Consider the following 20,385-nt stretch of genomic DNA (forward strand, 5'->3'; position numbering starts at 1 on the left):
TCAGGTTGCCTTTTCAGCTGAGCCATCTGAGTTCTTTTAAGTAGTCAGGCTGAAGTGTCCCCTTGTCAACAAGACACTGCTTACCATTGTTGAGCTGCTTAGATTGGTCTAAGGCAGTCCTGAGATTTTTGGGCTTGTTTGTTGCTTTTACATTATTTATTATTTTAAAAAGTAAGCGCTTACTATTATTTGGCAGCTAGCCAGAACTGTCTGGACAGTGTTGAGAAGGCAGAGAGCCATCTTCTCTTAGCTGTACATGTTGAGAGTAAACAGTTTGGCTTGTTACAACTTAATTCCCTATGCTGGTCAGACATCTAACGTGGCCTTACTAGAAAATCAGCAGAGGTTGGTTTTCTATGAATTACTTTGTTAGTCTTGGGGGGGGGGGGCGTGCTGGAGTTTTCAAATGCAGATATGTATTTGTGTCTTTAAAAATTTACATCAGACTTATGAAGTTAGTGATGAATCTTAACATGAGTTGGACAGTGAATAAATACACAGCAAGTTCATTTCGTTTCTGTAATTTCTTTTCAGTTAACGAAACTCCAGATGATTTATTTCAGTTTAGTAATGCCTTTAGCTTAGTAGTGATTTCATTAAATTAGGGCTTAGTGGAATTGCTACATTTGATTTGTGTATTCCTGTATTTAATGGTAAGGTCTTTGGAAGGCACATGGAGAACACTGACTTTTGCTATACTTTTTATTCATGATCCAAACTTCCTTATACCATTGGCTTTGATTCTCACAGGAACTAGAGGGAATGGCGGCTGTAATCTCACCACAGGTCAGGAGCACATGGATGTGCAATGCCAGTGGGGAAGACGAGCAAGAATGAGAATTTCCACTGGAGTATAGCAAGTAGAACATTAGTGCCTGGGCTTGGAAAACACCACTTTATCTTGTATGAGTTAGAGCCTCAGCACTGGAAAAAAAAGTTTCTCTACTTCACAGGAAGGAGGAGCTTTGGTTATTTTGTTTTTAATTTTATGAAGATTTAATACACTGTTGAGGAAATACAGGAGTGAAACATACAGTAGGCATTTGGCTGTGTCCTTGCTTAGAACTATTAGTAAGCATTCGGAGGGTTAGAATTAGGTCTTACTTGGAGTCTCTAGCTCTTATTTCCTTCCTGACTTCAACTCTTCTCTCTGTTCCTTTTCTCTTGTGTGTAACATATACACTCATCTACATTGAAGAACGTGGAAAAATTACATTGGAAATTGTCTTTTACTTATGAAAATTTTAGAAATGAGCCTGCTTAGCAGAAGTTTATGCCATCAGCAAAGTAAGTCCTTATTGTGCCTCCAGGCACTGCTGTTCTCAAAGGTAGAAGAAGGGGAAGTAAGGACTGTCTTCCTGTTTAATGTGTACCAGTGCCTTCATATTTGTCAGTTCAGTTGATCAATACTCTATTGGTGAGGTCTTTTTCCCTTTTAAAATGAGGCACTGATAAGAAACATTTAATTAGCTTAATGTTAGTAGTGTACATCCAAGGTCATGGTTTATAGTTTCTAACCAGGAGCTGGACCTCTGCTCTCTGACTCTGGGGCATGTGTCCTTTTCCCCATCACACTGGTTCACAAGTGTCTATAGATGATGCGGTTTGGTATGAGAGCTCCATACAGAAAGGACTGAAGTATGTGGGAACAGGAGGCTGAGGAGCTCACTTTGCTGTGGGAGTGGGAAGCCTTCCCAGCTGAGGTGACATTTGAGCTGGGTCATTTAGTCTTCTGCAGGGCAGCTGCCAGGTTCTGCCTTGTTTGAAATAAGCACATTTACAAGAGAATAGTTGAGCACATTCAACTTGATGGATTAGATTGACAGATTGAAAGTAACTCCCCAGAATGATGGCTTTGTTAGGTGTTTGTTCTCTGAGAACTCTACCTGCCACTCCCCTTTGGTGAACTGTGGCAAGAAAGCTGTCACATTAAGCTGTCATTCAGGATATGGGGGGGGGGGCAAATTATGGGCAGGAGTAGGTATTTTCTGTACAGCCTAAAACCCGGAAAGATTATATTTCAGAGCATTTAAAAATGAACACAACAGCCCCTTTTTAATCTGTGCAAAAAGAAAATTGGATAATGAAAAGTTAATTAGGCCATGGATATTTTTAAAGCTTAGACATTTTGATTCTTATCCACCATAATTAGATGAATCTTTGTTCAGGGTAGGATAGAAAAAGAAGCCAATTATAGAATCATACGAGATTCTTACATAGAGTATTCAATTCTAAAAATACTTTGTTTTTTGTTTTTTTGCTTTTTTAAAATTAGTTTCCAAGTACATTTGACTCCAGCTTCTGCCTCCCTGTTTTGTTCCTCTGTGTGCTGGCTTTAAGGTCATCTTAGAGATTTTTCAACTCCTTTCCATTTCTGTGTGCTAAATTATTGAAACATTGAGAACACAGCTCTAGAACTTTCTAAATTATGGATGCTCACAGTTTTATTTCTGGAGAAATGGCTAAACAATACTTTGGGGTTGACACTCCCCTCCTTAGCCCCTGACCCTGCCTTCCCATTCCCTTCGGACCAACCCTTCTTTCAACCCCCCCCCCCCACTCCCCAAGCCTGAAATGGAAAGAACTTGCTTTGTTACTTATGATAATATTTAAGCTCTAAAATTTTAACAGTATTTCAGTTGCAAATAAATGGAAATTGTGTATTCTGTTTAATGTGTTTCAGAAAATCCCTGGCATTTTTTTTTTTCTTTAAATACAAGAAAACAGGCATGTAATGCCTCATTGAGAAAAGCCTAGAGGGGTGCTTTGTGCAGGTCTTAATTAAGGGCTTTGAAAGACCAAACAAAAGGCAAAAGGAAAATGCTACGGGGTTATTGTTATTCCACTCCATTGGCTCAGCTAGCTGACCATCCATTGGAGCATTTTGTCCATTTTGAAACTGAATGACACTTTTGTTCGTGATTAACAGAGGTGAAAGAAGCCAATTATTGGGCCCTCTTTTTCCATAGAACAGCTGCTGTTGGATTTAACTGCGGGCAAATATGGCCTTTTACTACTGCAAGGATGTTGTGATGACAGTTTATTTTTATAGAACTATGTGATTGAAAACAAAATCTGTCTGACTTTTGTTATGAATATGCCCTGGAATTTATCATGGAAGGGTGAGTTTGTAGAGCTGCTTCTGTCTGTAGTTCTCTGTAAAAGTAGAAAATGTGTTGTGTGTCGTTCACATGTGCATATTTTAGCATCTTCTAATGTGAGGATTCAGTGTTAAAAATCTCTTTTTTTTTACTCTGTACATTTCTACCTCTTTTAGCCTTTTTCTGTTTTACTTTTAGTGAAAACTCATAATTTATTAAAGTTAGGAAGCAATTAGTGGGAGATTGAGTGGTCTTGAGTAAGCTTCAAGCTGTTCTGATGTAGACTTCTTAAGTGGGCCAGATGCATCCCAGAGACCACCTACCATTAGTGCAGAGGTAAGAATGAGCTTGGGGAACTGTCCCTTGCGTCTTGGTTTTAGCGAATGTTTACTAATAGATGCAACTGGGCTCAGGGCATAAGGATGTCTGGGATGACTTCATTTTAATATGTTTTCAGGTTGTGGGGCATGGAATGGTTTTCTTTAGTAAAACTCTAGGCTGTTCTTCTTAGTTTTCCCGGGTGATCTAAAAAGTAAGTCCATCTCTTGCCAGGAACAGCATCAGCATGATTCTGTCTACTAAGAGGACATGCATATTTTACTGCCTTGCTTTCGGGAATAGTTCCCTGAAGCTACATTAGAGGCTGTCCTGGGGTTTCTTAGGTCTTTCTGTATTTATTGCCAGCAAATAAACGGAGCCGTTTTTCTTCTGAAGATGGATACATCCTAAGTGATTTTATCTATAAGCTCTCTCTGTTGATTGATATCACCACATTAAAATAGGAAGTGTGGTCCATATATTTAATTTAATCTTCACTGTTTCAAAAATACTCAGCAGGAGCAGTTTCTTTGGCTCATGGTTTCAGGGAATTTCAGTCTGTCGTGGTAGAAAAGGCATGGTTGAGGGAGTCAGCCTGACTCTGACTCAGGAGTCAGTAGGAGGAGGCTGCTTTGTTGACTTGGGAGGTGGAAGTAGGTAGCTGAGCTGTAACTGGTAAAGGTCCTTCCCCACTTTCTATGGACTTCTCCACCTCTAGGAACAACGCCACCAGCTGGGGATGAGTGTCAGAGTGTGAATCTTTGGGGGAAACATTTCAAACCCAAACACCAACAGTCCCTAATGGCTCAAAACAAAATGAGATACATAGTCTGGCTGTGTGGTTTCATTGAACCTGGCTACCATTTGAATAAAGCGTTTAACTCTAAAGTTCCTTTTAAGTCTGTAGACTTTGTAAAAGAGATGGTCTGGAGCCCAGCTGTGTGTCTCTTCTCTGGGCTCATTCCTCCTCTTCTCTGTCCCATTTCTTGCTTGGCTGTGCCGTCTGAACCACTCGCTCTCCCAGGCTGATACACTTTCTAGCATCCTCAGCCTTTTTCCTGGCTCGGCCTCAGAACAGCTTTCCTAGGAGTAGGCTCCTGGATTGAGGCAGCCCATCTCCCTGCACTGCTAAGGAAATAACTGAGTGTTAAGAGTTCTTGCCTCTCCACTTGCCCGCCTGCAAGTCCTAAGGATGCTGTCTTCACTTCCGGCCTCACCCCTGCTGTGGTTCTGTCAGTTCCCTCACCAGTCATCAGCTAGGTTCTCTGCCATTCACATTAGAGCCAGACTCCTGGTCTGACGTCTCTACCTTCGATGCTCTCATTACCTCGTCTAGATAATCCTTTCGACCTACTTCAGCCATTTACCTTTGTGGTCATATTTGGACTGTGTTAAGTCTTGTAACTGCTGACTGCTTCTGACCTCAACTTACTTTTCATCTCTTTGTTATTCTAAATTAATAAAATTTTCGACCTTTGAAACCTTCAGTCTCTTGAGTTCTCATATCCCCATTATTTCTCTGGTCAGATGAAAGTCTAGTTTTTCCTTTTCCTTGTCTCACCAGTATACTTAACTTCTACCCTAGTGTTCTTCCAAAGCCGACTTTTTATTTAACAATGATGAGTTCTTTTAGTGATCTATGCCGCTGTTTTGTGAAATACCTCACTGCCCAGCTTCTTACACTGGGTGTCCATATGGGGTCAGATGACTGAATGTGGGAGTCATGAAGTATTAGTCAGCTGGAAAGTGTTTCTGGATGGGTGACAAGCAAGAATGAATTCAAAATCAAGTGTGTGTGATGTATCCAAGATATTTGCTAGCTTCACCCTAGCTAGTGGTTGTCAGCCATGCAGCACCAAAAAACGCTATGTAAAATGCCTTGGCGCAGCTTTCAGACGGTCATTTGTATGTTATGAGTAGCAGCGTCTTACTGTATTTACAAACATCTCAGCTTTTACAGAGGCATAATGGATTAATTTTGTAAACAAAGCCTATATATCTTCCTATCATTCATCTTGGTATAAACATTAATGTATCCTCAAGTTGTATTGTAGTAGATAAAATTCGAACTTAAAAACTGTTGCTGTCAGTAGTAAATAGTTTCATTGGGGAAAAACTATTAAATGAATATTACATAGGATTAGGATAGAATTTCCAACAGTTCCTAGTGACCATAAATATACTTCTCCCTGCTGGATTACATACTTAACTCAGCATTGATAATTATAAAATTAAAATATTGATACAAATTTATTCTAGTCTTTAATAACTGGCAACCTATATATATATGCAAAACTGGCATCTATATATTATATGCAAAAAGGATTGATTTTAAATGAATTTATGATTTCTTATCAGCAGATGTTTGATTTGTTTGCCCATATACCTGAGATCATGCAACAATTTCTTGGGTGAAAGGGGTTGTATGTGGAGAAGTTTAAGAAGCGCTAATCGAATATATCCCAAACTATGTGCTTATCATAAGCAACACTTGCTGGCTTCAGGAGACAGTTAAGTGCTGGAGATGAGTTGCTTGTATGTACTGGTTTGATGGAAACTGGTTTTATGATGTGACTTTTGCCCAGATCATTGCTTTATGGAGTTCTGCATGTGTTGGGATATTACTTTGTTGCCTTTCCAAATAGCCTCAGACCAGTCACCCTTTATTGTCAAAGCCCAAGATAAGCCTAAGGGTCTTTATGGAAATAATATTACAAATTTACTGGAATTCAAACTCATTTTGAACATATTGGACCCTCTGTTGGCTTATGCATAAGTATGCAAAATTGTATTTTTCTCAAAATGAACTGTTAATGCTCTAGCTTGGACTTGAAAGTCTGTCTCTAATACTGCACCCTGTACATGCAGACTCCTTGAAACAGTACATGTTCAAAAGAGATCCCCAGTACAGGAAAACACTCAAGGAATATAGACAGGTGCCCATAGAAAACACAAGGCACAAGGCATTGGGATTATTTTTCTCAGGTTTCCTAGGTAGGAGTGACTTGCAGGGTTATTGAAGAAGGGTCACCTGATGGCCAGGCAGGTGTGTTTCTTCTCACGTTCTCTGGGCTTTTCCAGACCCTCCTCCCTTGCCTAAGATGAATTAGAGAGATTGTATATCAAAGAAAATGAAAGGTAACTATTGATATGAAAACAGCATTTTCTGCAGTTTTCCTGGATTGTGTTTACTGTGTGCTTTGTGGCAAGGCGTAGGTGCAGAAGAGAAGGGTCAGAGGACAGTAGACGGGAGACAGTTCTGATCTTGGGAGTTTTGTCAGTCAGTATACTGGGGGGATTATCGCGCCTCTGGAGAGTAGTGTGTTGATGGAGACATGGTTCCTCAGGATGTTAAAACGGAGTCTCCACGTTGTCCAGCAAATCACTCAGGTATGTCTTGAAGAAATATTTGCACGTTCTCATCATGACAGCTTTAATCTTAATAGTAAACGAATTAGACACGCCCCCAAATGCCATGGCAGACGAATGGATAAACCAAATGTGGTGTGTATATATAGTCAGAAGATCGCTCAGTTTTAGGAAGGGAAATATTTCCTTTTACTGTAACCCGGGTGAGCCTCAAAGTCACCGTTTCAGTGAAATATACTAGTAACAGAAGAATATGTACTTCACTTGTGTGAAGTACTTCAAGGAGTACAATTCACACAGAGAGAAAGAACGGTGGCTGCCGGTGGCTAGCCAGAATGGTGAATAGGGAATGGGTGTTATCATCTACTTTTGCAAGATACAACATTCTGTGACTGTCTACTGGAGATGGTTGTGTGATGATCTGAATATACTTAATGCCTGTGAACTGTTCAATGATGGGTCTTCTGTGCAACCCACTATGGAAAATGCTAATGGGCATATCATTGGCCTGTCTACTATGCATGGATAAATATGATTTCTTTTCAAAGCATTAGGCTTCTTGGCCAATTTTAAGGAAGAAACTTCTGAGATGCAAAATTAGTTTTAAAAGAAGAACACATTTGTGTGTACTTGGAATAATGTACGTTACGTGTTCATGTTGGTTGTCTAAGTGCAGTCACACAAGCTATTTATTAGCATGTCAGCCTTCACATTTTAGAGCTATCCCAATCCTTAGTGCCCATGCTGCTCTCTAATAAGATGGAGGAGGTAGCTGTTTGCGATTAAAAATGGTTCCTATCAAACAGGCAAATGCATACAGCTTTGCTTTTGTTCTTTCGTGGTCTTGTTTATTTGTTTGTTTGTTTGTTTGTTTGAAAACTGGGTCTGAGTATGCAGCCCTGGCTGTCCTGGAACTCACTGTACAGAGCAGGCTGACCTCACACTCACGGAGATCCACCTGGTTCTCTCTCCTGCTGCTGCTTTCCTTAGCATGACTCCTCCTTCAGTCTCTCCTCATCTATGCAGGCCAAAGGCTAACTAGCCTTAGCTCTGTGAGCCACGCCTCTGGTTGCCATCATTTATCTAGGATTATACTCCTTTAGGCTTTTTGGGTATTAAATACTACCTCTATTTTGAAAATCGGTCTTGTGGGGTTGTTATAAATGTTCTCAGATGTTAAAAAGTTGCCTGGTGTTGCAAACATGTAACATTTGAGCCTAGAGTTACTGTGAAGAGATGTGCAGTCCAGTCATGAACAAAGGGTATGAAGCCCTGCAGCAAGAACAAGTGGTCTAGGAACTGTTCTCACTACCATCTGATAGAAGGTGACCATGAAGATAGCAGGGTGCTAAGAAGACTTCTTTACTGCTGTCATGGTTTTGTTCTCATGAGATCCTCATTTTCTTCTTTGTAGATGATGAAAGCATGATGGCAGAAGAATATGGAATATATATTGTAGTTATACACGTGCCCTTTCTTTCTACCAAACCAAACTAAACTCCCATTATCACAGGGCAAATTTTCTGGATAAGTGGTGGTTTGGGGACATTTGTTAAGTCATTTGCTAGTGCCTGAGTCTTGTTTATTGTTATTTTCTTTTAGCTTTACGGTGCCATAGGGAGGCAGCATTCAGCATATGACTGGTGTGATGCTCAAATCTTGCCTGACATCTCTGTGCAGTGGGAAAAGCAGTGGGACTTCTGTGCAGTGCCTTCCACGGTGTCTGCATTGAGTACTAACTGCTCTCTTTATATTGTTAAGTGGTATTGGTTAGGACTGACATGAGGTCTCATCCAAGAGGCAACATTACTAGAACTGTATCCTTTAGTAGACTTGAAGGTTCACAGTCTCTGGGTTCTATTTGTTTGTTTGTTTGCTTGTTTCTTAAGACAGGGTTTCTCTCAGTAGCCCTGGCAGATCTGGAACTTAGTCTGTAGACCATGCCAGCCTTAAACTCAGAAGGTCTGTCTTCCTTTGCCCACCGAGTGCTGAGATTGAAGGTGTGTGTCAGCCCACATGCTTGAGACTGAATCCAGAGCCTCAAATGCTTCAGCGAGGGCTGTACACTTTTGCTGTGCTCCCAACTACATCTTTAATTTCTAAGATTATAAATCCTTTTTGAAAGTTCTGTGGGGTGTTATGTACTATCTCTTCCAAAAAGAGCCTCATGGGGTTGTTTTGTAAATGTTACTCTATGTTAAAACAAAAAGTTGTCAGTCTGATATCGGTCTTGCTGAGTGTTGGGATTTTATGGATGGGATGAGCACTCCATTGACATATATGGTATGAGCCTCATGTAAGGTATGAGAGCATTAGGAGAGACATGTTTGCTACTGGTCCTTGGAATATGATAGTGGTGTAAGCACTACCAAGGCAGCTGCTTCTACTAACACTATTATGGAAAGGCTTTAATAATGTCCCGTTACATTTTGTAATACAATTGGCCTTACAGCTCAATATAATAGAAAAAACATAGATTTTTCTATTTCATCTGTTGTTATCTTGTTTTAAGTAAGACCAGAGTTACTAGTTGAAAGAAGAAGACCCACTGTAGAATTTATAGAATGTTTGTCTGTCATACACGAGTCTTTAGACCAGGCATGGTGGCTCATGCCTATACATTCTAGCACTTAGAAGGAAGAGTCAGGAAGATAAGGAGTTCAAGGTCATCCCTAGCTACAAAGCATAAGACCCAGATATGAACACCAAGCACATATTAGACATTTCGGAGCTGTTACCTCTCTGTTCCAATGTGTTGAATCTTTACACAGAACCTAATTCACTGATTCATAGGCATGAAGATGCTGTTCTCTTTCATATAGCTGAGTTCAGAAGCTTCTCAGTCTCTATCTTTCCCAGGGCAGATGTCCTCTGTTTCCCAGCCTTCTCCCAAGCTTGAGCGTTAAGGCCTCTCCTGCCCTGGAGGCAGAATGTGAAGTTTCTGTGTTAGGGTCATGCATTCAGTCTCCACAGGTGCCTTGTATATGAGGAGCTGAAGTAAAGTCTTCAAGTGCCTGGAGGGCTCTGATTTAGCAACTGCTTTCCTCTTTTCCAGCCTTGTGGTTGAACAGATGGCTCCAGATTTTCCCATGGAGAACCTGTGAGCCTTGAGGAAAAACAAGAAGCCACCATTTAACTTGAGAGTTGGAAAACTCTGCATACCACACCGGCATCCCCAGAAGGCAAGCCTAGGCACTCAGAAGAGTTAAAAAAATCTTGCCTTGGGCCACTTGCGCCATGATTGGCTATGGCTTTCGGAAGCCACATTCCATTTTAAGTCCCATTTTAAATCAGAGGTTGAGCCACACAGTGAGGTCCTGCTGCTGCTGTGTACCTCATGAAGGGAAAAAAGGAAAGGCTTGCTTGGGTCTGTGCACCAATAAAGAAGCATTTTCCTGGTTAGTACTGTGAAAATAAATGTTAGTAGCTGGAGTGATGTTGGTTTATCAACTTTAGGGAAAAGGTGTGCACCAAATAGGAACAGATTTTAAAGGAGCCGTTGAACACATTAGATTCGGGTGTGGGTGAAGAGGGTGGAAGAGCGACTGTCCTCTGGGAGAGATGCCTGAGGTTCCTGCTTGAGAGAGGAGAGGGGATAGCTCCGGGATGGCTCGGAGCTTTGGGCTGAGTTTGTTTCTGACTTTGTATTGCTTAGCACTCTTGGGGGACATGGTAAGGCTTACTTTTTTAGAGGAAAGGAAAGGAAGTAAAGAAAATACACATGGTATAATTCCCAGCATGTTTCTTTTGATGCAGAAAGTACCTTTGCCAGATTGGGATGGCAGGGGCACTCAGCATTTCTGTTTGGTCCACTGTCAGCTGCCAACCGTTTGCAGACTGGCAGTGTTTTGTGTGTAATGACATGGGGGAGAAACCAGCTGTCGTGGGAGGATCTAGCCAGAGCATATCAGTTTAAGTGGTGCATGGAAGAAAACCAAGGTCCCGTCCATGTTAGCTGCCAGAGAATCGCATATTCTTTGAGGGGTGAGGGGATGAATTTAGATGTGACCCCAGCAGCAGTGGGGAGCTCCTGGAAGATCTTAGGCTGATGTATTCAAGGGCACTACATGTAAGTGTGCCACTGTGTAACTCTGAAATTGCTGTTTTGTGTTGGGTCGACCATTCTGTGGTGGTTTTCTTTTTCCTTCATTTTCTCGCCTTTGTCATTCAAAGCAGAAAATAGGCTGCATTTTAAGTACTGTTACTGAAAAAGAAGTTAGGCCTTCCTTCTCAGGTTGGCTCAGTGAGCTCCCAGCACTCCTGTCTCCTTCACCCCCCACACACTGTCTCCCAGAAAGTCTTGTTTGTTAGACAAATATTTTCTCTCTGAGCATTTTCCAAGCAAGGTCAGCATGAGGGCTGAGGAAAGGGGCTGTTTACATGACAAGGTTATCGGAAAAGTTAAACCTTGGTAAAGATCCTTTGGGGAGCTGGACGAATTGCACTGTATCTTTCAGAGGGTTGGCGCTTCTGCTTGTTACATGTCTTTTCATTGGTTGTCCAGGATTAAGTAGCAGTGCTCTGCTGTAGCCAGACTGTTTGTCCTGGGACCCCCAGGCCAAGGGTTTGTCTAGACCTCAGCAGTGACTATGAGAGTGTGCAGAAGTACTTTCTGAATGACAACACTGTCCATACATTTGACACAGCTCCTTGATTTAATCCTCAAAGCAGGTGTGTAAAGTCAATGGCGTGGTTCATTGTTTTGGAAACTAAAGGAAAGCACAGAGGTTAATCTGTTCCTTAATGACTAACATAGCCACCTCTGGGCCACCTGCCTTGTGGTAGAGTTCTTGAGCAGCCTTCAGGAGGCTCTAGGTTCAACAACACACGTAGACCTACTGTGACAACACACGTAGACCTACTGTGGAGTTTGTAGGTGAACATCTGAGCCTTGAGCAGAGCTGGTGTTTTCCTCCGTTAGGTTACCTCTGCCCGTGCTGGAAAGATAGTGTATTTATCGTTTTCTGAGGAGTCTTCATCTTATATGTGCAATCATTTTATTCTAAAAACAGAGAAATGTGGGAGAGAAACAGTGACCCAAGAATTACCGAAACCAAACAAACCATAAGAAGAGTCATCCGTGCTAGAAAATGTCTTTGCAGAATAAAGCAGGGCATCAGGCCATTTCACATCCACGACGGCTATGTAGTTTCCGTTCCGTGGCTTTACTGAAATAAAACAGCACCCCAAGTCTACTGCTTGCTGAGCTAGGAGTTAGAAGTTTGTGGTGATCCAGACAGATGAGGTTTTTACCTTGTAAAATCGAAGACCATTACATGGAAGGTGTCAGACAAAGGGGCTCTCACATTTGAGTGTCCCTCAGAATCGCCTGAACTTGAACTTGTTCATTTCTATCAGATCCCCAGATAAAATTAAAACAATCTTTGTGGAGTTCTATCTGAATTGTTAGTGCTTCCAGAATGTGTTCCATGAGAGTTGTTGCTGGGTTGCAGGCGTGCACTTCCACACTTAGGTAGGTGCTGGGGATCTAAAGTCAGTTCATGCTTGTGCACCCATCGTCCCAACCTTACAAGTCTTTTCCCCCTAAGGTGAGAGGAGGAGGACTTAAGTTAAATGGTAGGCACAGAGAGGAGCTAGGCTGGATGGCAGCAGGGCAGATTTTAATGGCAGTCACTTTATAGGGACTCAGCACGAGGTCAAAGGGTGAGGCCGCAGATGGAGCTAGGTCTTGACCAGTCTAGGCTGATAATGAGGTCTGAGCATTAGCTATAGGGAAAGCCGTCCTGAGCTTGGATGGTCTGCGATGGGGTTTGGAAAGATAAAGGAGCAAGCTCAAGTGGGTCTTGACGGAGAGCTAATCGAGCAACAAGGATGGAGTGCTATCAGTTGTTTGGGTTTGATTTTCCATAAGGTTGCTTTGGCAGCCATGTGTAGGTTGTGTGGAAATATAAAAACCAGACAGGAAACTCAAGTAGGAGACCAGAGGGACTGGGAGGTGGGAGAGGAGGAGGGTATGTGTTCAGGCATTGGAGACTAGGTGGAGAAACAAAAGGCGGCGAGCCAAAAAGATGCATCCAGTGTTTTATCACAGCATGAATGCTCATAATGAAAGCCTGTGAAAGGTTAAATTACATTTTATATGTGTTGTTTTAAAGGAGATGAGTGCAAAGAACATTTTGGAAAAAACATTCATCATCAAAACCTAACTTGTGTCATTGCCTCCTCCTCTGTCCCCTGCAGGCAAACCTTCAACTATCTGAAAATTCAGCTTGGCTGGCCAGGACAACTTGTTCTCTGAGCTCTCTGGTTTAGCTATATTAGTGTGGAGTATAATCTGTGTGTGTGTGTCATTGCTTAATTGTTGGCGTGTAGTGACTCAACTGGTAATTTAAATTAATAGACTGCATATAGGCACACTATTGTTCTCCTTAGATCTCGATGGAGCTTTGATTGGCAGTTAAGTGATGGCGTATTCGAATTAATTACTGCAGCTGAGAAAGAACTGGGAAAACACAGTAGGAAAAAAATAGATAGTTGTGATGTAGGAGTGAGAGGAACAGATTCAACATGAGAGTGAGCCTAGAATAAATTATCCAGAACTTAAAGGCTAGCAGATGCCAAGTGGGGCTCTGTCATTGTCTCACAGAAGCACAGTTCCTACATAGCCCCATCCGTTCGCTGGTGTAGACCCTGGCTCTGCTGATGAGCACTCTCAGAGTGGGTCCCCTTTCTGTCTCTTGGGATTCTTGCCCAGTCAGCGCCACCCCGGGCGGTCTCTCTCTCACATGTTAACACACATCCTCTTTAAACTGTTTCTTTTTCCTTTGCTCTTTTAAATCTTGCCCAGTTTACCTCAGGGAAAAAATTGTTTTCTTTGTTCTATTCTAGAGCCAAAATAAAGGGGGAAAAATCCTAGTCATGGTTAATATACATGAGGTTCATGCTGGGATAATCATATTGACAAATGATCCAATTACCAAGTCTTGTGGCTGTTGTAGTTACTGAGTTCTTGGCTACCTTTGTCAGTGCAGAATTGTCTCTGCTTAAATGTCTTCCTGCAGGCTCTTCCACTCTTGTTAGTCTCCTGCTTGCTGTCTCTCCTCCTCTTTTGTACTTCAAATTGAGTTCCTTCTAGAAATATCTTCTCAGCTATTTATCTTTGTCTTTTTTTCTTCCCTTCCTGCATAGGAGGTGTGACCACTCCCAATGTTTTAATCCAGTACATCACCTACCTCAGCAGCTGCTCCTCCTCTCTGGCATTTCAGCTTGACTTGAGATCTACTTCCTCTCAGATAATGTTACAAGACCCAACTCACTTTCTTTGCTGTTGCCTTTCTATATGAAATACCTCTGAATCTTCAAGGCTCAATTTAACTGGACTGTCTTGATGATCTGTCTTTCCATCTCTGTCTGTCTGCCTATCAAGTGTTTTCATCTATGCACCCATTACTCCATCCTTTTCTGTCCCATGTTCTGGTTTGGTGGTTCAGGAGTGTATTATCACTCACAGCAGAATTTTCCACATCAACCTTCTCTTCCCCTTCCCTTTTCTTCTCCTTACCTGTTTTCTTTTTCTTTTTGTTCCCACTAGACATGGTTTCTCTGATTAGCCCTGGATGTCCTAAAACACTCTCTGTTGACCAGGCTGCCCCTGAACTCAGAAATCTATCTCTGCCTCCTGAATTCTGGGAATCAAGGCTTGTGAAAATCTTAGGCCTCATGCATGCAGTCTCTACATTCTTGATTTCTCAGTTTATGCATTCTGCCAGGCAGAATGTTTATACATTTGTTGACTTCTATGTGAAACGACACGAGAGAGTGCTCAAAAGATACTCCCACCTACTTGATTCTAAAATGAGTTCACAATAGCATTTGATAAGATAAAATACCGAATAAAAGGAAGAAAGGCCTAAAGGTACCTCCTACAGTTAAGTCAGAGGTAGGAATTACTGAGTCAACTGCCTAATGCATGCATTTGTAAACAGAATCTTAGTAGCTGTTGGAGGAGGGAGGGAGGAAGCCATCTTTGTCATTCCACACTATCCAGAGGATAGGGCAAGTAGTGCAGAAGAAACACAGTTATTCTTGGAATGGAGGTCAGAGGGAACTTTCTCCAAAGGACTCTGATAAAGGCAATTCCCTGCTACCTCATGAATAATCTCCCTGGCGTTCATATTGCAGTCACTTTTGGGGGGACAGTGCTTCTAACATTGGGTATTGTGAGCCAGCAGAGGAGCATCAGTGGGAAAGTTCACTAACTAGTTAAGGGTGTGAGGCATGCAACCCACCACAGTGCCTTCACATATGTCCTCATCTTGTTTCCATCTGCAAACCGGTTGTTACTCAGGTTCATTTCTGTCTTGTTTGTAGCTCCCTTACACATTGCTCAGGCTGCTTCCTGAATGGCCCTGGCCTAGGAGTCTGCCTTACCCCATCCCCTTTACCTCACTGCCCACCCCTCTGAATACAAATGCTCTCCTCCCATCAAGATCAGAAGTAAGGTCTAGGTTGCCTTGGTAATAGAATTTGTGCATCTACAACCCAATACTTTCATTAATTAAAATTGAACACAACACCACCAACACATTAAACAAATTCAGAATCCCTTGGTAGAAATTTGTCTCGTAAATACATAAAATATCCAATTAAGAAAAAAAAAAAAACAAGAAAAATTAAAAAAAAATTTGTCTCATTTTAAATTTAATATGCCTCTCTGGGGGACCCTATTTTTAATAGAGACTTTATAGTCTTATTCTCATTTATTTTGCTGTGTTTGTGTTGTTTTATTAAGAATCATTTGTTAACTACCATCCCACTGACTCTTAGAGTCCCTCTGGCTTTTTAAAATGTTTTTTATTAGCACATATTAATTGTAGCTAATGATAGTTGATGTTACTGGGGAAAAGCTGGGTTCTCTTTGTTGGATTCTTAGTCTTGTTAATAATAGAATTTAGAAACATATTTGGAAGGAAACTTGAAGACAGTTTCATTAGTTTCTGAGAAAAGAAACAACAGGGCAGGCAAGCTGAGAAACAGCAGCTGCCAGGAGAGAAGCCAGGAAGGAAAGCAAGAGGGACAGCTTCATATTTTGAGTTTGGCTCCTGTTAATATTTTGGCCTGTAGGTCACCAAAGAGCCATGTAATAAACAGGTGGATGAGGTGCTTCAGAGAAGGAATGAGAAAGCCCAGGGAAAACACTGGACCCGCTCATTTCTCTTCTGGCCAAAATTCTAAGCGTGCATGTAATATGTAACATCCTAATCTTTAGAGCAGATCAGACTGTCCCATCTCTGTCTACGGCCAGAGGTATTTCATTGTTTTGATCAGGGGGCCTAAAGAGATGTTTACCTTTTCAACATTACCAGGGAAATGGGAGGGGGGTCCCATATGTGCATTGTTTCCGAGAGAAATTGCCCCCTTATTCCCCCCCAACCCCCTCATTCTGGGTCATACTTTTCAGATACTTATATTAAAATATTCCAGCTAAGGGAAGTTAAGGGACCCCTAGAATTTGTTGTTTAGGTTCTCATCTTTAATTAATCACTTAATGCTTCTAGTACTTAGTGGCCTCGTTATTAAAATGAGGTGATTAGATAGTGATTGAAAGATGGCTGCACAGATTCACAGAGGGAACTTTCAGTCCTGGCCTTGGCCAGAGGTAAAGCTACCTAATCTTTTCAGTGATGCTCTGAGGTCAGAACTGTCATCCTTGTTTACACAAGCGAGGGCCAGGGAACAGAGATTATAGGGTTTGGACAAGGTTGGACAGCCAGAGAGCGGACAGGCTTTTGGCCTGGCTTCTGGGAGAAACTCTTAACCACTATGCTTTCTAGTTTAGTGGTTCTATGATGTGCTATTTATAGGCGAAGTCTGTTTTTGAAATTCTGAGGCAGTAAAATTAGTTTTACTGAAATTCAGTTTTGTATTATTCCTCCCAAGCTATTTTTAAATCCAGTAACTTATATTTAAGTGAAAATGCTACTCTTTCTTGCTTGTTCCCAAATGTGTTTGCATGTGAGGTTATTTGGCTATAGCAGGAGACACAGGGAAGAAGTCAGTCAGTGATATCTTTTGTGGTTCAAGAGGAGTGGTGTGTGTTCTAAGTGTATATCTAGTAGGAGACCCAGCCTCACTTTTGAGTGTGCTTATACTCTTTCCACCCTAATGCGTTTTGTACATCCAGGTCTTTGGCTCCCTCTGAAGCACTGAACAGTGGTCAAGCATGAAGTATTAAGTATTTAGTATGATCATTATGTGGAGATTTTAATGGATTGACTGCTGTCTTTTACAGACACTGCTTGTGCTAGAGGCATGGTATGAAATTATGAGCAGAACATAGGTCCTTAAAGAGACATGAGTTCTGCCGACTCCTGATTCATGGTCATCATATAGCTACTTCCTTATCATCATGCGTATGAGGACCTTATTTAAGTCTTTTCCCAGTGCAACCCAAACCGAAGCTTTAACTTCTTTCCCTCACAGTCCATGTATTACCATTTACCTGGACCTATTGCTGTTGGTAGGATGGTCAGTTTGTTTTTCAGTCTAGGATACTTTTCTGAGTGAAAAAAGAATGTGTGCATGGAGAAGGGTGGACTTCTACTGTGTGTGCTGGGACAGTAAATGTAAGCCAGGATTGTATCAGGTTGACTGGGATGTATTTTCATTCTCCTTACCTGAGTTGATAAGCCTCAAGCTCAACATTAATTATACTGAAATTGGCATCAGAGGTATGCCCTCGGTTTTTGTGTGTTTGTAGGCTTAGGTATGTGTTTCCTTGCAGGAGTTTATTTTCAAGTCATCTACAGACTGGAGAGATTTTCTTCAGATAAGTTTCATAAAGTAACAATTCTCAGTAAAGTGTAAACTTAACCTGAATAATCTTTGGACAAAAACAAAGAGAGAAATGGGATGGAAGAAAGATATTGATATTTCTGCTAGACAATATCATGGCAGCACATAGTTTACTGTCCAGATAAACAGAAATATCTAACCCATATTCATTATAAAAGTCAAAAAGACCGTTTTTGTATATTGTGACATTTACAAATTACTTATCATAAGTAGACCAGCCCAAGAATATCATAAACTTGCTTTGAGAGCTTTAAAAAATTACATTTATTTATCTGCATGTGAGCATAATTTTCATGTGCAGAGAGTTCAGCGGATAAATTCTAAAAGTTGGTTCTATGCTTGCAGCAAGCTCCTTTACCAGCTGAGTCATCTTGCAGGCTCAGCTTTTACAACTTTTGTTTGCAGAGATTCAAGGCCATTTTCATTCTGAAAGGCCATATATATGAATGAGTTTTTATAACTTAGCATTATCCATGTGTATCTTTTTCAGAGTTATCAGGAATTGTCCCCTCAGTTAAAATGTTTAGTAATTGTTGAAGGGATAGGATGCGTTTTGGAAAATGGCCATCAAAACCAGGAAACACAGGAAACAAATTTAAAACTGAAACAAAAGACTGCCAAGAGAGAGGGGAGAGAAGGGCGAAGAGCTGGTAATGTTAGGGAGAAGTGCCTCGGCTTCTCTAGCCTGAAGGCATGGTTGCTCCACCAGCCTGCATGGTGAGATCCCAGAGAGCATTGCTCTTGGGTTTAAGCCATGACGGTTGGCCACTGGCCTTCCTGACCCACTGGGAATATTTTTCCTATAGAATGAGGTTATGGCCTCAGAGTTTAGAACTTATAGCTGTTATTGCCCAGGCTGCTTATTGCTAGTTCCCCTTTGTATTTGGGACATTATAATTTACGTGATCTTATCTCGGGTGGTGTTGTCAAGGTTATTTATAACCATTTGTGACCAACAAGTGAACATACAAAACAGAACTCTAAGATGGATTCTAAGCTCCTCAACCAGCCCAGCGTACCAGGATGAAAAGGATGAGCTCAGTCTGTCACCAGTTCTCAGAACATCTGAATGGAACAGCGTGTTAAAGTGTTTGCAGTATCCCTGGGCTCTCAGTGGCCCTTTCTGACGGTTCCAGTTCATTTTACCATTGTCCCATAATAGGAGAGAGTCCTATAGTAGAACAAAAGGAAAGCCAGGCATTAAATGTTACTTGATCCAGGGGGGCAGCTTTGTGCACTGGCAGAGCAGCTGCAGCTCTGACTTGGTGCCGATGGATTTGAATGGTCAGTTTCTTGAACTCAAGATTCTGCCTGTGTCGGAGAGGAAACACCAGAGAGACAGCCAGTCCTAGCCACAGCCTTCACTTTGCAGTCAGGAACAGACAGACACATACACGCTAAATCAAAGTCTCCACAAACTATTCTTACCTTTATTTTGTTTGCCTCCTGACATTTTTTTCTGTTGGTTTTTTTTTCTATTTCAGTTTTTAAAAAGTTGTCTCTGAACCATTAAAATGATTTCGCAACCTGTTAATTGGTTGTGAGCTGAAGTTTAAAACTGTGCGTCTAAATAGAATTTCTTTTTGTGGGTATACATGTTTGAAGGCAAGAACCATGAAGTAATGTTTTCCTATCAGCCCTGTTAATAAGTATAATAAATAATGAGCCATAATAAAGCATGAACCATTTAGTTAATTAGAATATTTACCATAATACATGCTGTTGGGTTGCTTTCCTTATGAATAGTGCATTTTGTCTGCTAGGATGAAGTAATTGAGTGTTTCCAATCTGCCCAGACGGTAATCCTTACAATACTTCTTGTTGATGTTAAATGGTCTATTGAAATAGCATTTTGTCTGTGTGTCTTGGCTGGTAATGAACACGGTTTTGTCATCACAGGGTTACCAGAACAGCTGTTGACACCCAAAGAATGCCTGAGAATGCCTGTTAAGTAGCAGAAAAAAAACCAAATCATAGTTTTAACCCTTTTCTGTTTTGTATGATGCCAGATGGTAGAGTATGAGATCATTTGGAAACTAAGGTTCTTCTGTTTCTAGCTTCATTCTCTGGTATTAGAACACTATATTTTTTTTCCTTAGAGTTTATCCCACATTTGAAAAGTAGTCTTTTAAAAACACAAGGAAAACTAACCAAAAAAAAAAAAAAAAGGGAATTTCTTCAACTATCAGGACATATCTATCGAGTTAGTCTCACTAGTTTTATATTTTACTTTAGTCACTCCTTTAAAAGCATGCCTTTTAACAGCACAACGCTTTTTCTTTGTGGTGTGAGGCTCACATTAGTGTGGGGTTCACTTTCTTCTTTAACTTACAGTCTTGGTCTCCCTGATGAACACACCCTAATTGTCTCCTGAGCTGTGTTGTTTCACCAAGAGCATAAACAATTATGGCATAAAATATTATGTTTGCAATGAAGTCATGCGTCGTTCTTAATTGCTGAACTCTTATAACTTTAAAGGAAGGTGTGTTTAAGCCCACTCATTCACACCCTTGCTAACACAAGCAAAGGAGCCCACACATAGAGATGGGAAAAAGGTGAATCTGAAGGGTTCTTGTTTTCTACTAATGCAGGATTAATGATGATTAAAGATGTCATTATGACTCCCTCTTTTGTGGAGTCATAACGACATCTTTACAGCGGAGAAAGCTAAAGTCAAGAGAGCTGGAAGTTTCGTCCTGGAATCTGTCTCACTGCCCTACATATGATCTTTCTGTAGCACACTGGGCATGCTTAAATGCCAGCAGCTTTTCATGCGATTAAA

The 20,385-nt window shown here is 41.2% G+C and overlaps 1 protein-coding gene across 2 annotated transcripts in view; it reads left to right on the top strand.

Annotated features, from left to right (window-relative positions):
- Positions 1 to 20,385, top strand: part of LGR4 (leucine rich repeat containing G protein-coupled receptor 4) — a gene marked incomplete at its 5' end in the record, with an annotated part of 91,981 nt that overhangs the window by 18,891 nt on the left and 52,705 nt on the right. Inside the window, one exon of one of the 2 annotated variants that reach the window (XM_080930849.1) lies at positions 10,091 to 10,186. The exons of the other annotated variant lie outside the window; for it this stretch is intronic. Of the gene's footprint in view, positions 1 to 10,090; positions 10,187 to 20,385 lie in introns of those variants that run through there. 2 annotated transcript variants of the gene reach the window in all.

This window comes from Micromys minutus (genome assembly GCF_963924665.1).
Source record: "Micromys minutus genome assembly, chromosome: 17".
Classification (NCBI taxonomy): domain Eukaryota; kingdom Metazoa; phylum Chordata; class Mammalia; order Rodentia; family Muridae; genus Micromys; species Micromys minutus.